The sequence below is a fragment of the Choristoneura fumiferana genome, chromosome 26 (genome assembly GCF_025370935.1).
Source record: "Choristoneura fumiferana chromosome 26, NRCan_CFum_1, whole genome shotgun sequence".
In the NCBI taxonomy this organism is placed as follows: domain Eukaryota; kingdom Metazoa; phylum Arthropoda; class Insecta; order Lepidoptera; family Tortricidae; genus Choristoneura; species Choristoneura fumiferana.
In genome coordinates this window covers 10249286-10257367 of record NC_133497.1, presented here as the reverse complement: position 1 = coordinate 10257367, position 8082 = coordinate 10249286, and the positions used below count along the sequence as shown (strand labels likewise).

The following is an 8082-nucleotide window of genomic DNA, read 5'->3' as shown; positions in this document are numbered from 1 at the left end:
ATTTTATAATTAATTTATGCAATGTTTAAAAGCCGTGGTGGCCTAGTGGTTTGACCTATCGCCTCTCAAGCAGAGGGTCGTGGGTTCGAACCCCGGCTCGCACCTCTGAGTTTTTCGAAATTCATGTGCGGAATTACATTTGAATTTTACCACGAGCTTTGCGGTGAAGGAAAACATCGTGAGGAAACCTGCACAAACCTGCGAAGCGATTCAATGGTGCGTGCGAAGTTCCCAATCCGCACTGGGCCCGCGTGGGAACTATGGCCCAAGCCCTCTTGTTCTGAGAGGAGGCCTGTGCCCAGCAGTGGGACGTATATAGGCTAAAACGACGAACGAACGAATGTTTAAAAACCCCTTTTTACCTATTATTGTACAAATGAATAGCTAAGAAATAAAACAACTATTATAATTTTACTTTTTATTTTATGTCAATAACTGAAACAAATATATTTAACTAGACATATCCTATGTTTATAAGTTTTACAACTTATTTAAAATCAGCAGTGATTTTCTAATATTATTATAAATAACAGGCAATAAATATGTTAAGTTTTCTTAGTGTTTTATTAAAACGTAGTGCAAGTGGAGGAACTTTAAAAACACTGGAGAAATTATTAAAAATGCATTGAACACCCACACCAATATAAATTATATTATTATGTGGTATTCTTTGAAGGTAGAAACGGGAAGTTTTTTTCATTTACTTCAATAGAAGTTTATTTAATTCTTTGACTAGAAAACTAAAGTGCTTGACAGAAACCTATATATATATATGTGTAACCATAACCGAAATTTCAAAATTTAAAACCCACGTCCAAATGAAGGCTCCACGGAAAGAAAATGCCTTGTCACCTCTTTTAAAATTGAGATTTTAATCTCAAAATGTAGCTCACAAAGTACTATGACTTACCATTTAATTAAACAATCTGAAAACAATATAACATATATATTTTAACTTTTAAATGAATGGTACAAGTCAACGCACGTAGAAAGAGCTCTGGGTGGCTAGTGGAGGGGATACGTTTGCGCATCTGTCAACTAACAAGCCAATGGCGTGACGGCCGCGCGCGCCCCTACGCCCCCTCCCGCGTCCCCCGCTGCTCCGCCGCCAATTTGGTCCGTATTTCGCTCACTGCGCAGGTATATCGCCAGGAGCTCTTTTTACGTGCGTTGATTTGTAACCAACTGTAATTGTTCGTGATGACTCTCTCAAACCGCTATAACTTAAAAAGTTAATTAAGTGACTAGACACGTTCTTTCCGTCTCCGTGGACCCTTCAAATGTTAAATGTTACAACTGCAATGTGCCAATGTTCTAAACTGCATGTAAAACTGCATTTTAGATGAGATTAAAACGTTGCAGTTCGAATGCAGTCGTTCTGTAAAAAATAGCTCTAAACACAGGGAAATTATTAAAATCATTAAAACAAAAAAAATATGGTATAATTACAACAATAATACTTAGTTACTTAAACATTTCAGATTATATTTTATTATTTTCCATTAGGTACGTTTCTTAAAATCCACTATCACACCAAAACAACCATAATCTAAAAAAAAAAATTTGGATATATTTTTTTAGTGGCCAATCTACGAGTACACTCATGTGAAACTGACATGATTTTCTATCGGCGTGTACACGAAAAATCGGGTCTGTATTTCCATGTCGGTATTATCAGGGCCGGTAAATAGCCGGTTAATATTAGACGTTTCTAAATGCGCTTTTTTGTAGCAAATTAAAATATACTCCATTTATTTTAACATTTGAAACTTAACGTTAAAATTTGCACACGTTTTTAAATTAAACAGCGAAACTATTTAAAATTGTGTTAACTTCGATAATAAAAACATAATAAACACCGCTAATAAATGTACATGTAGGTATTTTTAGTCCATTTGTGTTCGAAATACCGAGAAACGTTGCAATTTGACCGTTAATTCAAACCTTAAAATAAACGGAGTTTAGTGTAGTTCACTTTACAGTTTTACTTTTCTTCGATCAGACACGGGATAAAATATTCTGTATTTATGTATAAAAAATTAATACTATTCAAACAACGTTTTTCAACACCACGCTGGTATTACTCTGAAAGCACGACTGTACATTCATAATCATAACATAACTATATTTTCCAAACCAAAAAAAATAGACATAAAAATACCAACGCCCACCCACAAAATCCAATTGACAACGCCATCTCTCGGAAAAACGATACACCGATAAGAATTTAAATATTATACCGGGTGGGCCCCGTAACAGGAGCATATAATTAAAGCACAGGTTCTGCTACTTTTAAAAATTAAGTAATTTTATCATTATGTTTATTCCAAACAAATTAAATTTTACTTTCAATGTACGGCAGCCAATAGCCTAAATGACATCGCCTGTCACGTAACAAAATGGCGGATTTCGCAACACAGTGCTTGTCCAATCAAACTTTTAACTATAGTAAAAATCATAATACAAGTTATTTTCAACAGTTGTAGAACTAAATTAGCTCAAGATGAAGAGTGGAAGCTGTGGTTTAATTTTTGCTCGTGTTGCAGGGCCCACCTTTTAAAACTAATAAGACTTTCCTGACCAACAAAATGCCTAGATGGCGCCATTGTAGAAGCTACAAGTGCCATCTAGCGCTAGCTGTCAGAAAACCCTCGTTCTACAGGGTATTTAATTTTCTCATGAAAAATTTATAAGTCAGCTATGTGACGCCCCATACCGATTATAATGAAAAAAAAAAGTCACAAAACTGATATTTTGGTTTGGGACATTTTTTTAAACTATGGGACTCGATTTTTTCCAAAAATTGAAGAAAAAAGGTACACTTTTTTGTAAAAATGCCCTTCAATAGGATGCTAGAAGAAGGAATTGGATAAAACATTATTCGTGCAAAACTGAGTGACGTGTGATAATGTGACAATATAGACATTAAAAAGGCGCCACTATCTTCGTTAACGTGACAATTTCGTCGTAAAAGGTTGAACATGGCAACAATTTAGCTAACAAGCTAGAAAGAGCCATATGTTTTATACAAGCTGTTAATTAGATATCTGAAAACTTGAAAGTAGTTTTTTTTTTCAGAATCTAGAGTAGATTTGAATACTTAAAGTTGGTTGTATGTATTTTTTAAATACCTTTTTTTACTGTGCTCATTCTGAAAGTTACGAATCATCACCAATTAAATGTTTTAGTGACGTTGCATACTATTTAGATAATTTAATAGTGGCCGTTTTTCTGTCAGTTTCATTTTCTTCTAAAAAAGACAACTTCGAGTGTTATGTAGTTAGAAATCATGTGGAATTACTGACTTAGCAAAACACACGAATTTTTTTTTAAATAATTAATGTATTTGAAAATAAATGCAACAAATTACCTTAACATGAAAAGGGTTGTTGCTGTGTCGAGGTTTTCAGTTATTTAATTAACACCTGTACAATGATTATAATGGTTCACATCAATGAACTATACTTGGTTCGGATAGGTATTTAACTAAATGTAAACAAAACAACGTCAATGAGGGCTATCGCGTATGAATTCGCCACTAGAGGCGCTAGTGTAGCGTGAGGTCTCCGAAATGTCAAATCTCATAGTTTTTGGGTGAGCTACGCGGGTTTATTTATAATTAGAATAATTTTGTGAATATTTTGCAATATCTGAAATTAATTATGGCAAATATGCGTTTCCTGTGTTTTGAGACAGTTTTGTCTTTCGGAAAACTTTTGTCCTCCTTTTTTCCGAACAAAACGAGGACTATGAACACTGTGGCATGCTCGATATTTTTATGGTACGGTTTTAAGCTGTATTATATACGATTTTAATCTAAACTTTGTTTTCACGCCCGTAATAACAGACTTTGAAAGCCATACTTAAAAACCTCACGCAACAGTGCGCTATCTAGTGAGACAAAAAACGATAGCCCTCATTGGTGTCTTAAACATTGAAATTCCCCCATTAAACTATCTAAACATTTACATTTCTGTATTGAAATACACTAGTCTAGTTTGTATTACAATGATAGATAAGTAAAATGTTTAAAATCCCTGAATGTACCAAGTCTGGCAGCTGAAGTTTGTTTACATTTAGTTAAATAACTTTCCAAAGCAAGTATAAAACCAATTACATTCTCTAGAATTTATCGCAGAGTAACAAGAGCTAAGCTTCATACACTGTGGTTTTTCCGTTAACTTAGACATATTCTTCGTGCAGTCGCAGAAACAACCCCAGGTGTTGTTTTTTTTGTTCAAATCGGCTTTTTCATACATAATCCCACTATTGTTTTTTTTTTTTATATAGCTTCGCGCTCTTGGCGCATTTAGCCAAACGGGAAACGGAATTAGATAAGGGAAATGCGTAAGGATCGGAATTTAGAAAAATGGGTTGGAAAAGATCAGGAAGGGTAAAAGATAAATAATAATACTTATAGTTTTATATTGTTATGAGATAGAAATGTATATAGCGCTTTAAATATATATAAGGAATTATCATTAATTACAAGGAGGGATGGAACAGATACGGGAAACGGAACGCCAAGGAGTGACAGCTGTTGTAGAAATGAGGAACGATCATAAAGTTGACAGGCGAGGATTATGTGATTAAGATCCCACTATTGTTGTAAATGTCTGAAAGTCTGTCAGTTTGTGTGTTCCTCTTTACGTCTAAACGTAGCTCTAAACCGCTGTGTTAAGTATTTAAAATGCGTGCTCTGTGGTCTCGATACTCTTGATATAAACAGTCTGTCGCGCTGACATATCAGTCAACTTGACAACTTTCTACGTACGCCATTGTGTTGCATCTCTGCTGCTAATAAAACAATAAACTGTTATTGAAGTACTTTTATTCGCTCGCACAACAACATCACAACAGGCTATGAGCCAGACATCAGTGTTGAAATCTATTTTAAGGATTGCAACATTAATGTTTATTTTATAATTTTTTGTATGTGGCAACTCTCTCTTTGCTTCCAACAATACACGCAGTAGCTACAGCTACATCGAGTTTGTTTTTATTCATTTTAAATATAAAAACCACAGTTAAGTCATCATCATCATCATCATCCCAGCCTATATACGTCCCACTGCTGGGCACAGGCCTCCTCTCAGAACAAGAGGGCTTGGGCCATAGTTCCCACGCGGGCCCAGTGCGGATTGGGAACTTCGCACGCACCATTGAATCGCTTCGCAGGTTTGTGTACAGTTAAGTAAAGCTGTGCAATTAAATTAAAGTGCTTCGGAGTCAAGGTGCATCAAACCCGCTGAAGTGGGTGAGGCTATCAAATCAATCGATCACATAACCTCTTCCTTAGCGCCGGCTGGCACCGATGAGAATGGAAGGAAGATGCCCCGAAGGCGATGTACGTAATTACGGAAAGCATGTAATTGCCTCGAATAAGTCTAATCGAAACATGTCAAACGGCGAGTGACATTTTTGTCGAATTAGACTCGATCTATGACCAAAAAAGTGAAAATTTCAAATAGCATTGCCGAACACATTTCTAGAATAGATAATATAGCGAAACGCGAAACAATCTTAAAAATGGCAATGTGACCAAGATACTGGGGTCTTTGCCGGAGCGCTATCGCATGGTGCGACAACCTTGGCTGTCGGTCGAACCAAGTAAACAAACGGTAAACAACCTTACGGCGCGACTTCTAGATGAGGATTTAAGTTTCAAAGCTCAAGAGGAAACAGTACGTAGCACTAGCTACGGAGAAGGGGCTAAAAGATCAGTAAAGAAACTGGGTCACTATGCTCGTGATTGTCGCTTTAGCCCACAACAAAGTAGTGCGTATAAGCATGACTTAAAGTATCAGAGGAATAAAGCTTCAACTTGAGGCCAACAACAAAGAAGATGAAGAAGTATGGATCTTAGACAGCGGGGCGTCTGCCCACATGACATAGACGGAATTATTTCTCGGACTTCAAGTCAGAATGCAGCTGTGTGCGATTAGGTGTCAAAAATGAACCATCTCGGCAAGAACCAGGCTTTTCCTATGCCCAGAGCTGGGAATGGGCTGCTGCGGTTGGCAAGGACTGTCCTCACGGAGCCCTTGCTGAAGCTGATGGATATTCCAGGCGACTCCCTGCGGAGTAGAACTCTTCCTCCGTCCTCTCAACGTCTGCACCTCCAGTAACCACCTGGCCAGCGCACCGGCTGCTCAAGAGGCTTCCGATCAGCACATCCAGCCGCTACTCCACCTCCACCTGAACACCCGGGCCAGGGAAGTGCCTGCCTGTAATTCCTGAACCAACCACTTGTACGAACCTTCGCCCTGAAATCTCATGCCGTGTTCTGTAGGAGAGCCTATTTTTGTAAGCAACTTAATAAATCGAGTCTTCAGATAATTCTTTGTTTACTTTCTCTCCTACAAGCGGACCCGCTAGCCGCTAAGCGCGACATTGGCATATCTGTATCAGGATCTCAGGAACAATTAAAATAATGAAGTTCTTGGACGGTAAATGGTATGATTCCACTATATATCATGTGCTTATGTGCCTGAACTGAAGAGAAACTTGTTCTCGGAGGGTGTTGTACCTCAAAAAGATTTTCAAGGACCAAAAACAAAGATTTCGCATTTATAAAAAGGACGGAAGTGTTGCGGCTACTGCCATTAAACAACCTGATAATCTTTACAAACTGTTGTTCAAGCCCATCTTGGCGGGCGGTGAAGCAAATGTAGTAAATTTGAAGCAATGCACGTCTTGGTCATGTAAACATAAAGACATTGCGTGAAATGGTGCAAAATGGACATTGCAACAGGAGTTGGTGATGAGTGAGTTTTTCTGTGGGGCTTGTGTGATCGAGCAGCACAGAGTACCTTTCAATATGACCGGTTATAACCGGTTTTTAAAGAAAATAAAACTAGAACGAATAATTATTGCAGTAGACACATTAACTTATATATTAAGAAGAGTTCTGGCCACATTTTCAATTTTCATTCAATTTTTATGGAGTAATCGAGAAAGACTAACAAAAATGCAACGTTGCCAGCCGTGAAGCCGTGGTGGCCTAGTGGTTTGACCTATCGCCTCTCAAGCAGAGGGTCGTGGGTTCAAACCCCGGCTCGCACCTCTGAGTTTTTCGAAATTCATGTGCGGAATTACATTTGAAATTTACCACGAGCTTTGCGGTGAAGGAAAACATCGTGAGGAAACCTGCACAAACCTGTGAAGCAATTCAATGGTGTGTGTGAAGTTCCCAATCCGCACTGGGCCCGCGTGGGAACTATGGCCCAAGCCCTCTTGTTCTGAGAGGAGGCCTGTGCCCAGCAGTGGGACGTATATAGGCTGGGATGATGATGATGAACGTTGCCAGCTCGGCAGGTATAAACGCCCTTAACTATATTTAGCACTGGTAACCACTTGACAACTTAAAACCGTCTTGTCGATTAAAGTTAAGGTATTTCGTAATTTTGATAACGAATTTAATTAATAAAATCACACACAGTCTAAAATATTGTGGAACGTCCAGCTAACAAGTTGATTGGTTGTAAATGGGTTAACAAGATTACGCAGAATGCTGGCGAGACCACACTATACAAAGCTCGACTATGTGAAAAGGCTACCCAAGGGAAAGAGATAGACCATGACGAAACGTTTTCGGCAACGGTACGCTATGATACCATTAGAATGGCGCTGTCACTGTCAGCAAGAGTAAAATGAAAGATGGCACAGTTCGATATAAAGACTGCCCTATATGGAACCCTAAAGGAAGAGGTTTACATGGAACCTCCACCTGGTCTAGACACAATTAATCTGCAAACTCAACAAGTCACTGGTTCAAACAAACGCCCCGGTGTTGGTATTCTAAGTTTCACTCTCATGGAGGAAAATGGTTTTGTAAACTGTCAGAATGACAAATGTCTGTATCTCTGGAACAGTCACCAGCACCAATATCGGACACAACAAGCGTGCATAAATATCTGATACGACTCTATTTCTAGGGCCGGAAGGACGTGTCAGATATTTTTGCACGCTCCGCTGTGGCTGATATTAAAGCTGGTGACTGAGCATAAAGTTCCCTTTTTACTTTTGTTTGTAGATGGGTTTTATTGTGTAAAAACCAAGAGCTTATTGATAAGTTATTAA

At 38.2% G+C, this 8082-nt stretch overlaps 1 long non-coding RNA gene across 1 annotated transcript; it reads right to left on the bottom strand.

Moving 5' to 3' along the window:
- Nucleotides 1–4814: 4814 nt before the first annotated feature.
- On the bottom strand, nt 4815–8075 carry LOC141442858 (uncharacterized). Its single transcript, XR_012452973.1, has 2 exons — nt 7311–8075; nt 4815–5057 (listed from the first exon to the last, which is right to left on the bottom strand). It is a non-coding gene; the product is annotated as an uncharacterized lncRNA (long non-coding RNA).
- Between the last annotated feature and the right edge of the window lie 7 nt (nt 8076–8082).